The sequence below is a fragment of the Mesoplodon bidens genome, assembly GCF_964165515.1.
Source record: "Mesoplodon bidens genome assembly, chromosome: 6".
Lineage (NCBI taxonomy): Eukaryota > Metazoa > Chordata > Mammalia > Artiodactyla > Ziphiidae > Mesoplodon > Mesoplodon bidens.
Window position 1 is genome coordinate 31,961,501 of NC_138162.1, and position 19,155 is coordinate 31,980,655.

The 19,155-nt window shown below is 39.2% G+C and overlaps 1 long non-coding RNA gene across 1 annotated transcript in view; it reads left to right on the forward strand.

Moving 5' to 3' along the window:
• The window catches only part of LOC308619500, a 111,890-nt gene extending 93,406 nt beyond the window's left edge, over nucleotides 1–18,484 (forward strand). The window contains exon 4 of the long non-coding RNA XR_014016192.1: nucleotides 18,201–18,484. This is a non-coding gene — a long non-coding RNA (uncharacterized lncRNA). The remainder of the gene's footprint in view (nucleotides 1–18,200) is intronic.
• Nucleotides 18,485–19,155: the final 671 nt, after the last annotated feature.

Consider the following 19,155-nt stretch of genomic DNA (forward strand, 5'->3'; position numbering starts at 1 on the left):
AGAATGTATGGCCCAAAGCAGGCTCTGAATAAGCAAAGTTACTGTTTTCATCTGTGTCTTCTTTGGCAAGATACCTTGTCTCTCTGAGACTCAGTCCACTCAGATGTGAAAGGGGGTGAATCAGAACTACCTTGAACAGTTATTGGGAGAATTAGAAGCGATGGATGTGAAAGCACTTTGGAAACTATACTTTGCTCTGTGGAAGCTCAATTTTATGATGATGGTTGTTCATAATAACTGGTATCAGGTAAAAACCATGTGTCTAGAACCTGAGCTGAAATAGCTTCTTGTACCTTTAAATGGTCTATTGGATTTACCAGGGACGGGATCATCTGTGCAATGTTCTCAGGTTGAGGGCCTGGCCCTGGGCAGTAAGTGCTGAGTTAGCTGAGGGGAAGTGACAGGTTGATGTTAGTTGGACCCCCAGACCATGTCATGAAGGCTTTTCAGGTTAGCTGGGTGTGCAGATTCCCAGGCTGCTCTAGTGCAACCTGAAGAGACTTGTCCTAAGCCCATTGTAGGGGTTCAATAATCCTTGTCTTCTGATGAATAATTCAGGTCGCATTCATTCCGTCAATCTGCAAACAATTCTCAAGCATTTACCATGTGCCATACCCAGTGCTAGGTGCTGTGAGTACAGGGAGGAATCATTCAGAGATGCTACTTGGAGGTGCTTATACTCTGGGAAATAAACCAAACCACAAGCAGAGCAGCCTTGTGAGGCTTCTGGATGGTTCTAGCTCCTACACTGACCACTCTGTAGTGTAGTGGACACAGCTCAGGGCACAGTATCAGGAGCCTAGGCTCAGCCAATTACTGTCTGTGTGTGATATTGGTTGAGGGACTTAATCACTCTGGCCCTTGGTTTCTACATCTAGACAGTGGTAACTATATACACCTCCTACACTTGTTAAAGATATCAGAAGAGAGAATCAGCATCTGGTCAAGAGTAAGCGCTCAGCTGTTTTTACTGTAGAGAGAGGGTATAACATGCACACACAGGGAAAGCCCTCTTCCAGGTGACCATACTTCCCTTCAGTTGTTGTCTATAGATGAAGAAAAAATAGGATCAGGACAAGACTTTTGGTTAGTGAAAATTAACTTCTGTTGTTTTCCATCAGTAAACTCTGGGATACATCCTTTCACATGTGTTATTTCTGTAATCCCTGAAACACCCCAAGAAGGGGAATATCATACTCCCGTCCTCTAAATGAAAAAGCTGAGGCTCTGAGAATCTAAAATTTCCTGCCCAAGGAACACAGCCAATCAGAGAGGTAGGCTGGAGGTTGAACCCCCGTATTTTCCTTCTTACCATGTAATATGAAAATTACCCATAAGTTTTTTCCTCTCATTCTCAGTAAAGTCTAGATATTTGAACTTTTTATTTATTATTTGTCACTGCTTAGCACTCATGCAGGCTGGATTACATATAAATTTATCAAATGTCTTATTATTTTGACCAAAGAATATATATGGATGGCCTTTGATTCTATAAATAATGCCATACAAATCACTCATCTATGATTAAGGCAAATTCCTTTGGGAATTTTTTTATGTTTCCATAGTGATATACCATTCTAAACAATCACTATGGCAGACATTGTAGTCAATATGAGAGGGGATAAGGATAGAAATATTTTTTGAACACCATTTGCCATGTATGCTACATACATTATTCCATTCAATCCTCAGAGGGTTCATTTATTCAATAAGGGGTTATTGGGTGCCTCGTCTGTTTCAAGTGTTCTGGGTGTTGAGCGTACAGAATCAAACAAAACACACATAACCCATGCCTTTGTGGAAAATAACATTCTCTTGGGAGTTATAAACAATAAATAGAACATATATGCCAGATGGAGAGAAAAAAATGAAAAAAAAAAAGCATAGAAAGGGGAGTGTTTGTAGGATAATGAGCATTTGTCCCCATCCAGTAGGAAGGGTCTCACGAAGGCAGAGGCTTTGAGTAAAGACATAAAAGAGATGAGGGAGTGAGCCTTGCTGACCTCTGGGGAAGAGTATTTCTGGAAGAAATAAATAGTAAGTGCAAAGGCCCTGAGGTAGGAGTATGGCTGGTGTGTTTGAAGAACAACAAGGGGCAGAGTGTCTGGAGTGGAGTGAATGAGCGAGAGACAAGTAGGAGATGAGATCAAAGAGATTATAGGGGCCTGAACATATAGGGCCATGTAGACCATTGTAAAGATGTTGGCTTTTATTCTGAGTGGGATAGAAGCCACTGGAGGGTTTTAAGAAGAGTGACATGATCTGATTTGTGCTTGAAAAAGATCACTGTGTCTGCTAAGAGCATGGAGACTGTACAAGCCTTTTGCAATAATCCAGGTAAGACAGGATGGTTGCTTAGACTTAAGTGGCAGCTAAGAGAGAAAAAATGGTTGGATTTGTGACATATTTGAAAGGTAGAGCTGATAGTATTTGCAGATGGATGGGATAAGGAGTATCAGAAAAAGAGAGGAACCAAGGATGACTCCAAGGCTTTTGGAACTGGAACTGGAAGAATAGAGTTACCTTTAATGGGGACAGAGATGACGACTCAAGAAGGTTCTAATTAGCACTTCGCTGACACCCACACATCAAGGCTTTCCCCCACACGACCCTGCCTCCTTCCAACTGGGCAAAATCCACAGAATGATGAAATCTTCTCTCAAGTCCATAAGCAGGCATGGTGTGGATGAAAGACTCACCAAGGGCTGTGAAAAAGGACTCTCTTCCTCCCATTCAGATTAATTAGGAAGCAAATTCTTGTCGTGAAATTAGAGTGCTCTAGTAAACCCAAGGCAAACTCTTGGTCAACTTGTTGATGATGGAAAATGGGGTTTTCCTGGCATTTTTTCCATATGTTTCCACTGCTTTTTTCCTATCCAAGGGATGGACCTAGGTGCCAAATTATTTCTTTTCCTACAAATTATGTCTCCTTGGATAACCTCTCTGATGGGTGTGGAACCACCACAGTGGTTATTCATGGTTGCTCTTTAGATTAAAAAGCATCAACCAGGGGAAAACGAGTAATAAAAGAATGTAACCAGTTCATTGGACTCACAAATGGATAACTTCAGTGAAAGGATAAGACATGGCACTGTGGCAGGCATGGATTTCACTCAGCCTTCTATGAGGAAGATGTTTATGTGATTAGCCACCTCTGGGACCCAGAGTAGCCAAGGCAAGGCATAAACCAGATAAACCTCCCAAACCAGATGTCTCTCTCTCTGTCTGCAAACATTTTCTAATTCAGAGTTTTACAGCAGACAACAAAGGGATTCAATATGATTAAATCCTCATCCTGGAATGAGAACTATATGGCTAATTCACAGTTGACTTGGGCATACTTATATGTGATATACCATAAGTGAGTTCTGGTGTCAACTCCCAATTTTCTTTCTCCGAGTAACAAGTGAAAATATGAAGCCAGTGTAGCTGGCATAAGTTTACTCATGTTTGTTTGTGTATTCATTCACTCATTCATTTAATTAACATTTTAGCAACCCTTGTGTGCCAGGCATTGTGCTAAAGTCACTAGGGTGGCTTCAAGAAACTCAGGATCTATTGTGGGACGGGTCAGAGGGGAAAGCACTTATACCTACAATATTCCAGGCATTAGGCCCTGCGGATACAGCAGTGACAAGACAGATAAGGTCCTTGCTCACATAGATCTTAATGAATATTAAATAGGGAAACATACAAATGTGATTAGAAATATGATTATTTCAGAGAATGGTGTTATATAGACAAAAATGGTGATAGTTGAATAGAGGCTGAATGGAGTATTGGGTTGAGGTATTTTAGAAAGAGTAGTTAGGACAGGGATACAATGATGAGAAGGAAAATTATGCCAGAAAGAAGGAACACAAATGCGAAGGCAGTTGAGGTAGGAAGGTATGGAAAGAGAGGGGAAAGGAACAGAGAGAAGGCTAGTGTGGTTAGAGCTTAGCAAATGTGGAAACTAGTGCAGGGAAATGAGGTCAAGGACAGAGGAAGGGGCCAGACCACTGGGGCTGTACAGGTCATGATTAAGGAGTTTGGTTTTTACGCTAAGTACAATTAGAAGCCATTGGAGGGTTTTATGCAAGGGTTTTATACAACCTAATGTATGATTTAATTTAACTTTATGCAAGGCAGAGAATGGACAGCAGGGGCCAAAATGGAAACAAAGAGACAGGTAGGCGGCCATTGCAGATAAGAGAAGATGGCGACCAGGACTGGTATGTAGCAGTGGAGATAATGCGTAGTGGTCAGATTTAAGATATGTTTGGAGAGAAGAGTAAGAGAAGTGGAATGTCCAGTGACAGCCGCTAGGTTTGGGGCTGAGCCATTAACTTAGATAGGCAAGACTGGAGAAGGAGATTATGAATCAAGAGTGCTTTTAGGGCCTTCCCTGGTGGCACAGTGGTTGAGAGTCCTCCTGCCAATGCAGGGGACACGGGTTCGTGCCCCAGTCTGGGAAGATCCCACATGCCGCGGAGTGGCTAGGCCCGTGAGCCATGGCCGCTGAGCCTGTGCGTCCGGAACCTGTGCTCCGCAACGGGAGAGGCCACAACAGTGAGAGGCCCGCGTACCTCAAAAAAAAAACAAGAAGAGTGCTTTTAGGAACTTGTTAAGTTTGAGATGGCAACTAAATATCCAGGTCTGAAGTTCAGGGGAGAGGTCAACACAGGAGATATAGATGTAAGAGGCAGTAAATATACTTGGTATCTAAATGTGAATGATATTGCTCAGAAATAGCTTTAGATATAGAAGAGAAGAGGGCTGAAGATTGAGCTCTGAGGCATTCCAACATGCATACTGGAGGCCATAAGGGGCGACTTACAAAAGAAACTGCGCAGCATCAGTCAGGGGAAAAACAAAAACCTGATGTTGCAAAAGCCAAGAGAAGAATATATCTCAAAAAAAGGAAAAATGGTCATTTTCTTCCAAAGGCTGCAGAGTTTAATGAACATGATAATGAGTAGTTGATTGCTGGATTTGGCAAAGTAGAGTTGTCTTGACCATGGCCATTTTAGTGGAGGTATGTATAGGATATATGAAAACACAATAGGTAAATCATTTTGGAAATTCATTCTGAGGGAAGTAATATAGAATTTGGAATTAAAAGTTTGAAAGTAAGTTAGTCAAGCAAAGACAAGTGCTGGGGAAGAGCATTTCAGCAGAGAGCTCAGTACAATTAAAGAATCAAAGTTAGAAATATAACACTGTGTAGGGGGAGCTATAAGCAATTTGGTGTTATTGGATGAAAAGTACTAAGCTGGAAATGGGGGAAAATTCTGTTCAAGGGCTAGATCATGAAGGATATCTGTAGGAACCACTGAAGAGTTTAATCACGGAAATGGCATTATCACATCTGCATTTTCAGCAAGGTTACTCTGCAGTATGGACTGTAGCAGGCAAGATTGGAGACAAAGAAGCCAAAGATGGGTTGCTGAGGTGTTATAGGAGAAAGACAAAGAGGATACAAACTTGAATAGCTATTTGAGGTAGAAAAGAGAGAGCATATCATGGAAATATTGAGGATGGCAAATTGGCATCTTGATTGTGGGTTAGTCAAAGTGCCTCCTGGGTTTTAGTCTTCAGTGACTGTGAATGGCAGTGCCGGCATCTGTGATAGGCAAAGCTGAAGGATGATGTGGCTCAGAAAACTGATAAGTTCACTTTTGCACCTGTTGACATTGAGGTGCTTGTGGGACATGCTGAAGGACTTTTCCAGTACTGAGTATTAATTTGGAGTTTTGTGAAGAGATGTGGATAGGAGATACACACACACACACATATTCTGGAATTATTGAGAAATATACAAGGTATTTAACAATTCAAAGATATTGATAACTAGCTCTTGCTAGTTTTAGTAGCATCGTGGCAGCGTCTTGAAGAGTGAGTGGAAAGTGAGGAAGTAGAAGTCGGGTTTTTTTTTTTTTTTTTTTTTGAGGTGTTTCAGCGGTTTGGATTTAGAAGAGGAGGAGCCAGATTGGACAGTCATTAAAAGGATCTGTAAAATTGAAGAGGTAATCCCACTTTTTTTTGGATGGGAAAAACTTGAAAATGTTTATTGGCTGGGGAGAAGGAATGAAAGTAATTCAGGAGGGAAGTGGGATGATTGAAAAAGTCAAGTGCAAGTTGAACTAGAGGAGGATGTACTCAGGACTCAGATGAGTGGTTGGCTGTGATCAAGAGGAAGGACAACTCAATTTTTTACATGGCAGGAGAGCAGTTGGTGTGAGTGTAGATAAGGTAGGTAGAGGGATTGAGAAGACTCCGTTTTCTAGAACTCTTGAAAGGCACAAGACCATTGCTAAGAATGAAGAAGGTGGGTGTTGGGTGGGGCACTTGAGACGAGTGGAGGTTTAAAAGAGCATCAGTGAGAAACAGAAAGGGGAGATGACCAAGAGCTGATAAGGAGACTGATGAACCACTCTTGGGTCAATTTGGAGAGCATGAATTTATAGAGTTCTCAGTCTGCATTGTTGCCTGCTTTTTCTAGAAGCACGAAACAAAGTATAGAAGTGGAGAAAAAAATGAAAATATACTAAATTTAAAAATACTAAATAGAAAAGAACTGAGAAAGTAGTTGATGGTCCATTATGGGACCTGGGTCAGGTAGAAAAAGATGAGAGATTAGAACACAATTGATAGAATGGGAAGATATGAATGACTTAAGGTACCAAATAGATTGAAGGACATTTGAGATCAGAATAAGATATTGAGGGACCTGGAAGATGATTTATGTGAGAAATTGAAGCTTTATATTTCTTTATATTTCACAAGGAGGAGTATTCCACGTGATGGCAAGGTCTGAGGAATGGCCACAAAAGTGAATGACTAGGTTGAAGTGAGATGGAGTGGAGTGGAAGGCCACAGGGCTAATGGTATGAGATGCTGGATGGCTCATCAACATGGAAATTAAAGACACTCTCATGACATAGAAATTTATGTGGGTCCAGAGTCCACAATGAATGAAGGGGAGGGCCCATGAAGCCAAAAGAAGACAGTGATGGGTGAGGACAGAGGTTGTAGGGATAGGAGTTTTTACAATAGGTGAACAAAAATCTGGAAGTAGCATTGAGAATCAAAGAAGACATCAAACCTACCTCCTGACACCAAACAAGGTGAAATGTGGAAGAATGAGCAGCTCTCATTTCAGAGGGCTAACAGGAAAACCGTATTTTCAGCAGGGAAGGTGGAAGGATTAATAGATTATAAGCTGAATATGGGAGAATTTTTTTATAAGGGAGGATTCCAGAGGTCTTACTGGGAACGTTTGCAAGACAGGGGAGCAGTAAGACTGAAACCAGGAGTGAGAAAATCAGGGCAGTAAGGGGATGCAAATATGAGTAAGCAGAGATAACTATGGGGCTTCATATTTTTGACAGTAACCACTGAAGGGAAGCTGATAGAATGTGCTGGCTACAAAGATTTACAGAGAACATTGGCATAAGGTAGTAGTCTTTGAGATCTGGCAGTGCTGGCATTTTGGCAGTCTGCTCTAGTGACTGATGCAGGAACAACCCTTCAAGGTCAGAGACTGGGCTATGGGCCAGATGAAGCCTCCCACTGACACAGAGACAGAGGCTTTATCTGTGGGCACTGAGTTCTCTTCCCCTGGTATGGTCAACCTTCTTCTCCTTTTCTTCCATGTGTCCCTTCCTGTTCTTCTCCCGTGCCATTCAACCATGAATTCAATCATCTCTTTATCAATCTTTGCTTAAGCCCTTGTTCAGTGCTCACTTTGGGTATAGACTTTATCAATTGATTTCTATGTATGCATGTTACCTACGATGTATGTATTCAAATGTCTGCTCTTCATTCTTTAGCAGGTTTACCTTGTGTCTCTCTTTGAGGGGTTTTGATCCTTTCAGTAGGAAGAATAATTCCTCATTGGAACTCAGAATGAAAATTGACACCTTCTTCATTTCCCTCATTGGCAATAACTGAAATCTGGACACTTACTGTGTAATTCCATTTAATTTCTTCCCATGCTGTCCCACGTCCAAAGTGTTCTTGTTTTACCACTTCATTCTCATTTGGGCTGTGCAATAATTGTTGACAACACACAAAAGGGTACGTGATCTGCTCTGTATATATTTTCTCAGGTATAATTTCCACAGCCTTGGAGTCATCTAGGATGCTCGGTGTAAGTATGAATAATGTAAGAACCACCCAGAAGGCCTGATAACTCTATACCTTTCTTAATAAAAGGCAAAGTGCAATTTAGAAATTCTGACTGCAGACGTATTCCCCAGAACCTTGTCCTTACCATGCAGATCTGGGAGCATAACTGAGGGCAGAGGGCAAAGAGTGAACAGCCTTTGCTGTAGGATCAGAAGTTACTTTTGTATGACTTGCTCTCAAACATCATTATCTCTGATGCCGTGACCTGTCCAAATGCTGGAACTTCCATGCCCAGACCTAACCACTGAGACCTACCTGGCTCAAACCACCTCTGCTTACTATTTAAGCTTAACCTGAACCGCATTCATCTAGTCTTGCTGGTTGCCCTGGGCTCAACCTATTGCCCTGCATTTCTAAACATGGACAAATTGGGCTTTGGTGAGAGACCAAACTGGTCAAAAGGGCTTGAAACTGAATCTAGAGGGAAAGTGAGAATAAAAACAGCGTGACAGGTATCCCTACCTTTTGTTCTGTCCCTGCCAAACCATTACCCATTAACACAGATCTGGTCGTATCATCACCCTATTCCGAAGTCTTCTAGGGTTTCCTAATAACCATGGGAACAAAATCCTAAATCCTCAGCAGGACCTTCAGGGTAGTTTATTACCAAGTTTTAATCTATCACTTCAGTCCCATTTCTTGCCACTTTTCATCCTGCTGTATGTTTCAGCCACAGTGTAGTGACTTTTCCCTGAACAAAGAGGTCTTTTCCACACTCTTTCTTCTGTCTTGCATATGTACGTACTTAGTTGCAAATTGCCCTTCTACCATCTTTTGCCGAAGAGCATCTCTACAACCTTCAAATCCCTTTAAATCCCAATGTAACCTTTCCTGGACACTTTCCTCAACACCTACAGCCAAAGATAAGGGCTCCCTTCCATATGTTCTTTATACATATGTCTATTTAATGTTAATATATTTCTAGGGTAGGCTGGCTGGCTAGAAAATCTTGAGCAGGAGATGAACCTGCAGTCCACAGGTGGGATTTCTTTTTCTTTAGTGAAACTTCATTTTTACTCTTAATGCTTTCGGCCAATTAATGAGTCCCACCCAAATTACTGAAGATAATTTACATCAGTTAAAGTCACCTAATTGTAGATGTTAGCCATATCTACAAAATTATCTTTACAGCATCACTTAGATTAGTGTTTAACTGAATAACTGAGTATTATATCCTAGCCAACTTGACCCACAAAACTAGTGAACACAGAAAAATATATTTATTGGTATCCCACTAGAAGCAAGTTTTCAGATATTTGGCTTTTTAATTTGTTTACAGACTTCATTGAAGTATAGTTGCTGTACAATATTATATGTCACAGGTATACAATATAGTGATTCACAATTTTTAAAGGTTATACTCCATTTATAGTTATTATAAAATATTGTCTCTATATTACACATTGTACAATATATCCTTGTAGTTTCTTTTATACCTAATAGTTTGTACCTCTTACCCCTCTACCCCTATATTGCCCCTCCTCCCTTCCCTCTCCCCACTGGTAACCACTAGTTTGTTCTCTATATCTGTGAGTCTGCTTCTTTTTCATTATATTCACTAGTTTGTTGTATTTTTTAAATTCCACATATAAGTGATATCCTACAGTCTTTCTCTGTCTGACTTATTGCACTTAGCATAATGCCCTCCAAGTCCATCCATGTTGCTGCAAATGGCAAAATTTTCATTATTTTTTGTGGCTGAGTAGTATTCCATTGTGTGTGTGTGTGTATTTTACATCTTCCGTATACATTCATCTGTTGTTGGACACTTAGGTTGCTTTCATACCTTGGCAATTGTAAATAATGCTGCTATGAACACTGGGATGCATGTATTTTTTCAAATTAGTGTTTTTGTTTTTTTCAATATATACCCAGGAGTGGAATTGCTGGGTCATATGGTAGTTCTATTTTTAGTTTTTTGAGAAACATCCATACTGTTTTCCAGAGTGGCTGCACCAATTTACATTCCCACCAACACTGTATGAGGGTTCCCTTTTCTCCACATTCTCGCCAACGTTTGTTATTTGTGTTCTTTTTGATGATACCCATTCTGACAGGTGTGAAGTGCTGTCTCGTGGTTTTGATTTGCATTTCCCTGATAATTAGTGATGTTCAGTATCTTTTCATATGCCTGTTGGCTATCTGCATGTTCTCTTTGGAAAAATTTATATTCAGTTCTTTCCATTTTTTAATCAAGTTGTTTGTTTTTTTGATGTTGTATGAACTGTTTACATATGTTGCATATTAATCCCTTATTGGTCACATCGTTTGCAAATATTTTCTCCCATTCAGTTGGTTGTCTTTTTATTTTTTCAGTGGTTTCCTTTGTTGTGCAAAAACTTTCAAATATAATTAGGTCCCATTTGCTTATTTTCGCTTTTATTTCCTTTACGTTAGGAGATGGATCAAAAAAAATATTGCTGTGATTTATGCAAAAGGGTGTTCTGCCTGCGTTTTCCTCTAGGAGTTTTATAGGATCTGGTCTTACAGTTAGGTCTTTAATCCATTTTGAGTTTATTTTTTTGTGGTGTTTGTTAGAGAATGGTTTAATTTCATTCTTTTACATATAGCTGTCCACTTTGCCCAGCAGCACTTATTGAAGAGACTGTCTTTTCTCCATTGCATATTCTTGCCTCCTTTGTCATAGGTTGAGCATAAGTGTGTGGGTTTATCTCTGGGCTTTCTATCCTGTTCCATTTATCTATATTTCTGTTTTTGTGCCAGTACCATACTGTCTTGATTACTAACATTATAGTAATAGTAGCATTATAGTATAGTCTTAAAATGGGTGCATGATTTCTCCAGCTCTGTTCTTCTTTCACAAGATTCTTTTGGCTATTCAGGGTCTTTTGTGTTTCCATACAAATTTTAAAATTATTTGTTCTAGTTCTGTGAAAAATGCCGTTGGTATATTGACAGAGATTGCATTGAATCTCTAGATTGCCTTAGGTAGAATGGTGATTTTAACAGTACTAACGCTTCCAATCCAAGAACACAGTCTATCTTTCCATCTGTTTGTGTTGTCTTCAGTTTCTTTCATCAGTGTCTTATGGTTTTCCGAGTACACATCTTTTGCCTCCTTAGGTAGGTGTATTCCTAGGTATTTTATTCTTTTTGATGCAATGGTAAATGGGATTGTCTCCTTAATTTCTCTTTCTGATAGTTCTGACTGCTCTGGGCTGACTATGTGAGCAGTCTGGTAGGCTTGGTTGGCCCCTGGCCCAGTTGGTTGCAAGGCACTGCCTTGTGAAGATGCTGCTGGCTGGGGTCTAGTCATGAGGTGGCTGGCTGCAGAACTCTAGGGGACCCCAGGGCTATGGTGGCTCACTGGTGGGCAGACTCAGGGTCCAGAAGACCCCAGGGCTGTTGCCCACCCCCTGGCGGGTGAAGGCAGGTCCTGTGGTTAGTTCTGGACTACTGACAGGCAGAGCCAGGTCCTAGAGTCTGGCTGCAGGGCCCACGGATCCCGGAGCTGGTGTCAGATCACTGGTTGAGGTTGGGCGGGGTGGGGGGCTGATTCCTGACACAGTTGGGTATGGAGTCCAGGGTGTCTGAAAGCTTGTCTTGGCCTGCTAGTAGGCAGGGCCCAGCTGGTCCCAGGGTAGGGTTTGGCCTACTGTGGGTGGGCTGGGTCTACATTCTGAGGGAGTGTAGTTTTCTTGTGTCTGTCTGGTGTCTGCCTTGTAGTGGGTGAGGCTGATCTAGAAGCTAGTGCAGGCTTCCTGGAGAGCAGGGCTGGTGCCTGCCCACTGGTGGGTAGAGCTCAGTCTTGGTCCTCTGGTGGGCAAGGCTGTGTCTAGAGGCAGCCTGTCTGTTGACGCATGGGGCTCTGTCCCCACCCAGTTAGTTGTTTGGCCTGAGGTTTCCCCAGTACTAGTGCCTACCGGCTTTTGGGTGGGAACAGCTCTTGGTGCTAAGGAGCTAGAAGGAGGATCTCACAATGCCAACAACAGTGTCCACAAGGTAGAACACTCCCAAATATGACTGCCACCAGAGTCTATGTCCCCAGGGTGAGCCACAGCTGCTGTGCCTGCCCCATCTCCCCCACAGATCAGCAGTTAGGTCTGGCCCAGGTTCCTATCAAATTACTCCTTTTGCCCTGGGTCCCAGTGCATGTGAGATTTTGTGTGCACTTCACCCTAGTGAAGTTTCTATTTCTCCCAGTCCTACAGGGCTCTCAAAAAGTAAGCCCCACTTGTCTTCAAACCACATGCTCTGGGGACTCATCTTCCCAGTCCAGGACCCCTGGGCTGAGGAGCTTGATTTGGGGCTCAGAACTCTCACTCTTATGGGAGAACCTCTGCAATATAATTATTCTCAGGTCTGTGGTCACCAACCCAGGGTTATAGGATTTGATGATAGCACAAGTCTGCCCCTCCTACCCATTTCATTGTGGTTCCTTCTTTATGTCTTTAGTTGTAGTAGAAGATCTTTTCTGGTAGGCTGTAGTCCTTTTCACTGATGATGGCTCTTCTGCAGATCGTTGTGATTTTGATGTGCTCGTGAGAGGAGGTGAGCTCAGGGCCTTTTTACTCTGCCATCTTGGACAATTTTCTCAGATATTTGGAAGCAGCTGTAGCAGAAGGATCTAACTGTGGGATATGGAGCCAGTCATTAAATTTTTTTCCTTATTAGTCACATATATAGTAGCTATTAAATATCTAGAAATAATTTTAGGGATATATTCATTGCTTTTTATACTACAAGCCTTTAGGCATTTGCTTTCAAAACTAAATAGATGAAATTTCTGTTTTGTTGGAGAGTGAACAAAAACAGCTGCAGAGACTTGTAAGTAGGATTTTATGACTAAAATAAATGAGGTAAAGAAAAGTATGCTTGTAACAAATGAAAAGATTGGAAATGTCAGTGGAGAAAGAGAGATACTATTATGAAGAACCGACAGGAAATTCTAATGTAATACTAGACATAAAAATATATATTTATTCACCAAAGAAGATATACAGATGGCAAATAAACATATGGAAAGATGCTCCACATTATACGTCATCGGGGAAATGCAAATTAAAACAACAGTGAGATAGTACTACACATCTATTAAAATAGCCAAAATCTAGAACACTGACAACACCAGATGCTGGCAAGGATGTGGAGAACAAGAACTCTCACTCATTGTTGATAGGAATGCAAAATAGTATGGAAACTTAGGAGAAAGTTTGGCAATTTCTTACAAACCTAAACATACTCAACCTTATGATTCAGCAGTCATGATCCTTAATATTAACCCAGATGAACTGAAAACTTATGTCCACAAAAAACATGAACATGGATGTTTACAGCAGCTTTATTCAAATGGCCAAAACTTGGAAGTAATCAAAATGTCCTTCAGTGGGTGAAGCGATAAATAACCTATCTAGGCAATGGAATAGTATTCTTTGCTAAACAGAAATGAATGAGCTTTCCAGCTATGGAAAGACATGGAGGAACCTAAATGCATATTACTAAGCAAAAGAGGCCCATCTGAAAAGGCTACATACTGTATGATTCCAACTATATGATATTTTGGAAAAGGTAAAACTATGGGGAGAATAAAAAGATCAGTGGTTGCCAGGGTTTGGTGGGAGAGATGGATAAGCAGAGCTCAGATGATTTTTAGGGCACAGTGAAAATATTCTGTATAATACTGGAGGACATTATGCTGAGTAAAGTAAGCCAGACACAGAAAGATACTTGTACTATCTCACTTACATATGGAATCTAAGGAAAAAAAAAAAAAAAGCTGAACTCATAGTAACAGGAGAATGATGGTTACCAAAGGTTTAGGGGTGGGGGAAAAGGAGAGATACTTATCAAAGGGTACAAATTTTCAGTTATTAGATGAATAAGGTCTAGAGATCTAATGCATAACACGATGACTAACGTTAATAATAATGTGTTGTAAACTTGAAATTTATAAAGAGGTAGATCTCAAGTATCCTCACCACGGAGATATACAAACATGGGAACTATGTGCAATGATAGATATGTTGATTAGCTTGATTGTGGTAATTTCACAGTGTATATGAATAGCAAACATACACTTTAAACATATATAATTGTCAGTCAATCATACTTCAATAAATCTGGAAAAAATAGAATTCTGTATCCAGAAAAAATAATCTTCAAAGTAAAAAAGTAAATACATGTTTAGAGAAAATGAAATTGAGTTCATCAGCTTCAGACTTGCACTACAAGGAGTGCAAAAGGAAGTTCTTCAGCTGATTGATAGAAAATGATGCAAGATGATACTTGGCTCCCCGAAAAGAAGTGAAAATTATTGAGAATGATAACTATGGGGGTAAATATAAAAGTTCTTTCTCTTTCCTCTTAATCTCTTTAAAATATATATGAATACTTAAAGCAAAACATTGTTTTGCAGGTTGTATAATGTGTGTAGATGTAATGTTTATGAAAACTATAGGCTTAGGAATCAAAGGGAGTAAATGCACTTTTACAGTTGCAAATTTTCTAAAGTAGACTTTGAAAAACAATGAATATTGTCATCCATAAAGCAATGACCAAAAAAATGATTTACAGCTAAGACCCAGCAATCCCAGTCCTAGTTATTTACCCAAAATAAATTTTAAAAAACATAACAGCACAGTCTGGAGAGCCCAGGTGTCAATCCATAGGAGAATGGATAAGCAAATTGATATTCGCACAATAGCATACTACTCAACAATAAAGTGGAAAGACTTACTGCTTATGCATGCATTGACTTGGCTAATCCACAACACTATGCTAAGTGAAAGAGTCTTATACAAAGGATACATACTGCATGATTCTGTTTATATGATATTCTAGAACAAGCAAATCTAATTTTTGTCAGAAAAAAATATCAGAACAAAGTTTATCTCCAGAGTAGTAGGGATAGTGATTGACTGGAAAGGGGGAAAAAGATAACTATCTGGGGTTATGGTAATATTCTATATCTTGATAGGAGCTTGGGTTACAACAGATGTATGCATTGTCAAAACTCAACAAAAGTAAAGGTTTGTGTATTTCATTGTATGTAAATTTTACATCCAAAGAAAATAACTATCAAACAACTATTGAACTCTATTAATGATGTGCATGGTGAAGTATTTAGAGGGAAATAATAAGGGTCTGCAATTTGCTTTAAAATACCTTAAAAATAGATAGGATGATATATGTAGTAGAGGGATGGATAGCTAGGTATATGTAATGAGTGCAAGTCTAGTAAAGGTTAATGATAGAATTTAGGTGATTTGTATACAGATGTTGATATTATGGTTCTTTCAGTTTGCTACCTGACTGAAAATTTTTATAATAAGTGGGGGAAATAAATGGATGAGCAAGCAATCTAATTTTTAGGGTTTGATTATTTAGCTATAGTTTCAGAAATGTAGGTGTTCTATTATTTATTTTTAAATATGGTACTGGGCCAAAGCAATCCTGAGAAAGAAAAATGGAGCTGGAGGAATAGACTCCCTATTTCAAAGCTACAGTAACATACAGTAACTGGCAATGGAACAAGATAGAAAGCCCACAAATAACCCATGCACCTCTGATCAATTTAATCTACGACAAAGGAGGCAAGACTACACAATGGAGAAAAGATAGTTTCTTCAATAAGTGATGCTGGGAAAACTGGATAGCTACATGTAAAAGCATGAAATTAGAACATTCTCTAACAAACACCATACACAAAAATAAACTCAAAATGGATTAAAGACCTAAATGTAAGGCCAAATACTATAAAACTCTTAGAGGAAAACATAGGCAGAACACTCTGTGACATAAATAGCAGCAAGATCTTTTTGGACCCACCTCCTAGAGTAATAAAAATAAAAACAAAAATAAACAAATGGAATCTAATTAAACTTAAAAGCTTCTGCACAGCAAAGGAAACCACAAATAAAATGAAAAAACCCTCAGAATGGGAGAAAATATTTGCAAATGAAGCAACCGACAAGGGATTAATCTCCAAAATATACAAACAGCTCATGCAGCTCTATATCAAAACAAACAAACAACCCAATCAAAAAATGGGCAGAAGACCTAAACAGACATTTTTCCAAGGAAGACATACAGATGGCCAAAAAGCACATGAAAAGATACTGAACATCACTAATTATTAGACAAATGCAAATCAAAACTACAATGAGGCATGACCTCACACCAGTTAGAATGGCCGTCATCAAAAAGTCAACAAACAAATGCTGGAGAAAGGGTGGAGAAAAGGGAACCCTCCTACACTGTTGGTGGGAACGTAAATTGGTGCAGCCACTATGGAGAACAGTGTGGAGGTTCCTTAAAAAACTAAAAATAGAGCTACCATATGATCCTGCAGTCCCACTCCTGGGCATATATCTGGAGAAAACCATAATTCTAAAAGATACATGCAGCACTCATGTTCATTGCAGCACTATTTACAATAGCCAAGACATGGAAGCAACCTAAATGTCCATCGACAGAGGAATGGATAAAGAAGATGTGGTACATATTTACAATGGAATATTTTTCAGCCATAAAAAAGAATGAAATAATGCCATTTGCAGCAACATGGATGGGCCTAGAGATTATCATGCTACGTGAAGTCAGACAGAGAAAGACAAGTATCATATTATCACTTATATGTGGAATCTAAAAAAAATGATACAAATGAACTTACAAAACAAACAGACTCACAGACTTTGAAAACAAATGTATGGTTACCAAGGGGAAACGTGGGGGGGAGGGATAAATTAGGAGTTTGGGATTAACATATACACGCTACTATGTATGAAATAGATCATCAACAAGGACCTACTGTATAGCACGGGGAACTCTACTCAATATTCTGTAATAACCTATATGGGAAAAGAATCTGAAAAAGAATGGATATATATGTGTATAACCGAATTGCTTTGCTGTACACCTGAAACTAATACAGCATTGTAAATCAACCGTACCCCAAAATAAAAATTAAATATGGTAGTAGGTACCATATTTTTCTACCAATAGTCATCCTACAATGAAGAGATAAAGGAATCCAGAAGTGTTTTTGGACATACCTGAAGAATCAGCTTCTGCTTGGATGAAAGAACTCCTAAAGTCTGGCTTTGAGAACCAAATGTTTCTTTTAGTATGGAAGTAGATTAGGTTAACTTCTCTTTTTTTCAAAACCCCAGGGCTTGGAGCAGGTGGAGTGTGACTTTCAGTCTGAAACGGAGACGTGCCTTCTTTATTCACCAGCCGTATCTGGAAGAATCAGTAACTTGATTGACGGAGCCCTTAATGACCTGGTGCTTTACGTTGCATAATAGTGCTGCAGGTGTCTTTCAAAAGGATGTTTCAGATAGGACAGTGAGCCCCCTTCCTTGGTAAATCATACTTCACCATACACAAATAAGTTCTTTGTTTGGCCTGGGGAGTGTGTTAAAAAATCTACCAACTCCACTTGGACTTACAGCTGTCTCAGACAGTTCTATTTTTCTTTCTGATGACAGACACATTTATACCTAGTCTTCACCCAAAATCTTTCTTTTGCCTGAAATAAGGTTATAGTTCAAGAATTTCACTTTATTCTAAGAGATAAAGCTTATTTTCTAGCTTCTGTTCTTTTGATTTGAAAATTAGGCAATGGTGTCTCACAAGTCCTGGATTTGATTTGGCTTGGAGAAAGGTTGTGGTCTCCTGGAAATAGTGGTGATTGTCTGGGAGGGATCTGAACTGAGCCCCTCTCTCTGTAGAATTAGAACAGAATATTCATGAACAGACTCATATGGTGGACAGGAACCAATAGAAGAACATTGATGGGCCGAGGTGAATATACTGTACTGATGGTAATAATTTTAAACCCTTACTTGGGAATGAAAATTGAAAAACGTTTGAAATGGATATTATAACTCCTAGGAAGAAGGTAATTTCCTCCTTCACAGCTACCTTCTCCTCCCCTTCTTACCTCGTTTCTTCCTTCTTTTCTTCCATCCCTTTCTTCTATTCTTCTTGTGCCAATAAACTATAGGATATGGATTGCTATATATAATATGTATTATATATAATATTTATATTACATCTTTTTATAGGTAGGCAGATGTCAATCTTGCTGATTTTCAAATAATGAATCATGAACACAGGAGGCTGAAACCATCACCATGAACACTGCCTGGGTACAGAATTAAAGAGGAATGTTGCAGAAAGATGAATGAGAGTCTTCACCCCAGAGGCAATACAGTGATGGACAAATTCTTTTTTGAAAATTGTATTGGCTTGTTTGTTTAGATCCTATCTTCTTCCCCCAAATCTTAAAATATAACATACATATACCATAATATTCTCAAAATAAGAAATAAAAATCATGGAGAGAGAAGTAAATACAGGTATATTTTATAAAATATAAAATACTAGTAAAATATACTTATAAAATATAAAATACTAGTAAAATACTTATTATAATAAAATATTACAGTTAATTGTGCATTTCTATAAGCTAATGCAAAAAAATCATGAGTCATATACTCCTTTTTAACAGGATAAAGCAAAATAGTTCTTCAGTAAAGAAAACCTTTGCCTGTGCTAAATTTTTAAGGAAATTTAATCTATTCATACTATGCATCAATATTTATGGTACTCTTTAGTTTTAAAAGCTCTCTTCTTTTTTCCCCACTAATACAAGTTTATAGGTATTTTTGTCTCATTTTACAGAAGAATAGATTGAAGCTCAGAGAAATATGGTTTGGTAACCAGTAAATTACAGAGTGGGAATTCCAGCCTATATCTTTTAACTCCAAATCTTGTGCTCTTTTCACATCACCATGTCAGAGACATTGGCCACAATAATGGATGCTGTTTCCAACAGTACATTTATTTAAGATGCAGGAATGGAGATAGCATATGACCATTTCCTGTATTGACCCTTGGTTAAAAGCTGAGGGCATAGAGGTTAAAGCAAAATTCATTGAGTGACTTGCTGTTTTGGATAATTTACTGAAGTCTAGGTATTCTGCTTTTCAATAATTCAAATTTATGTGAGTTTAGGAC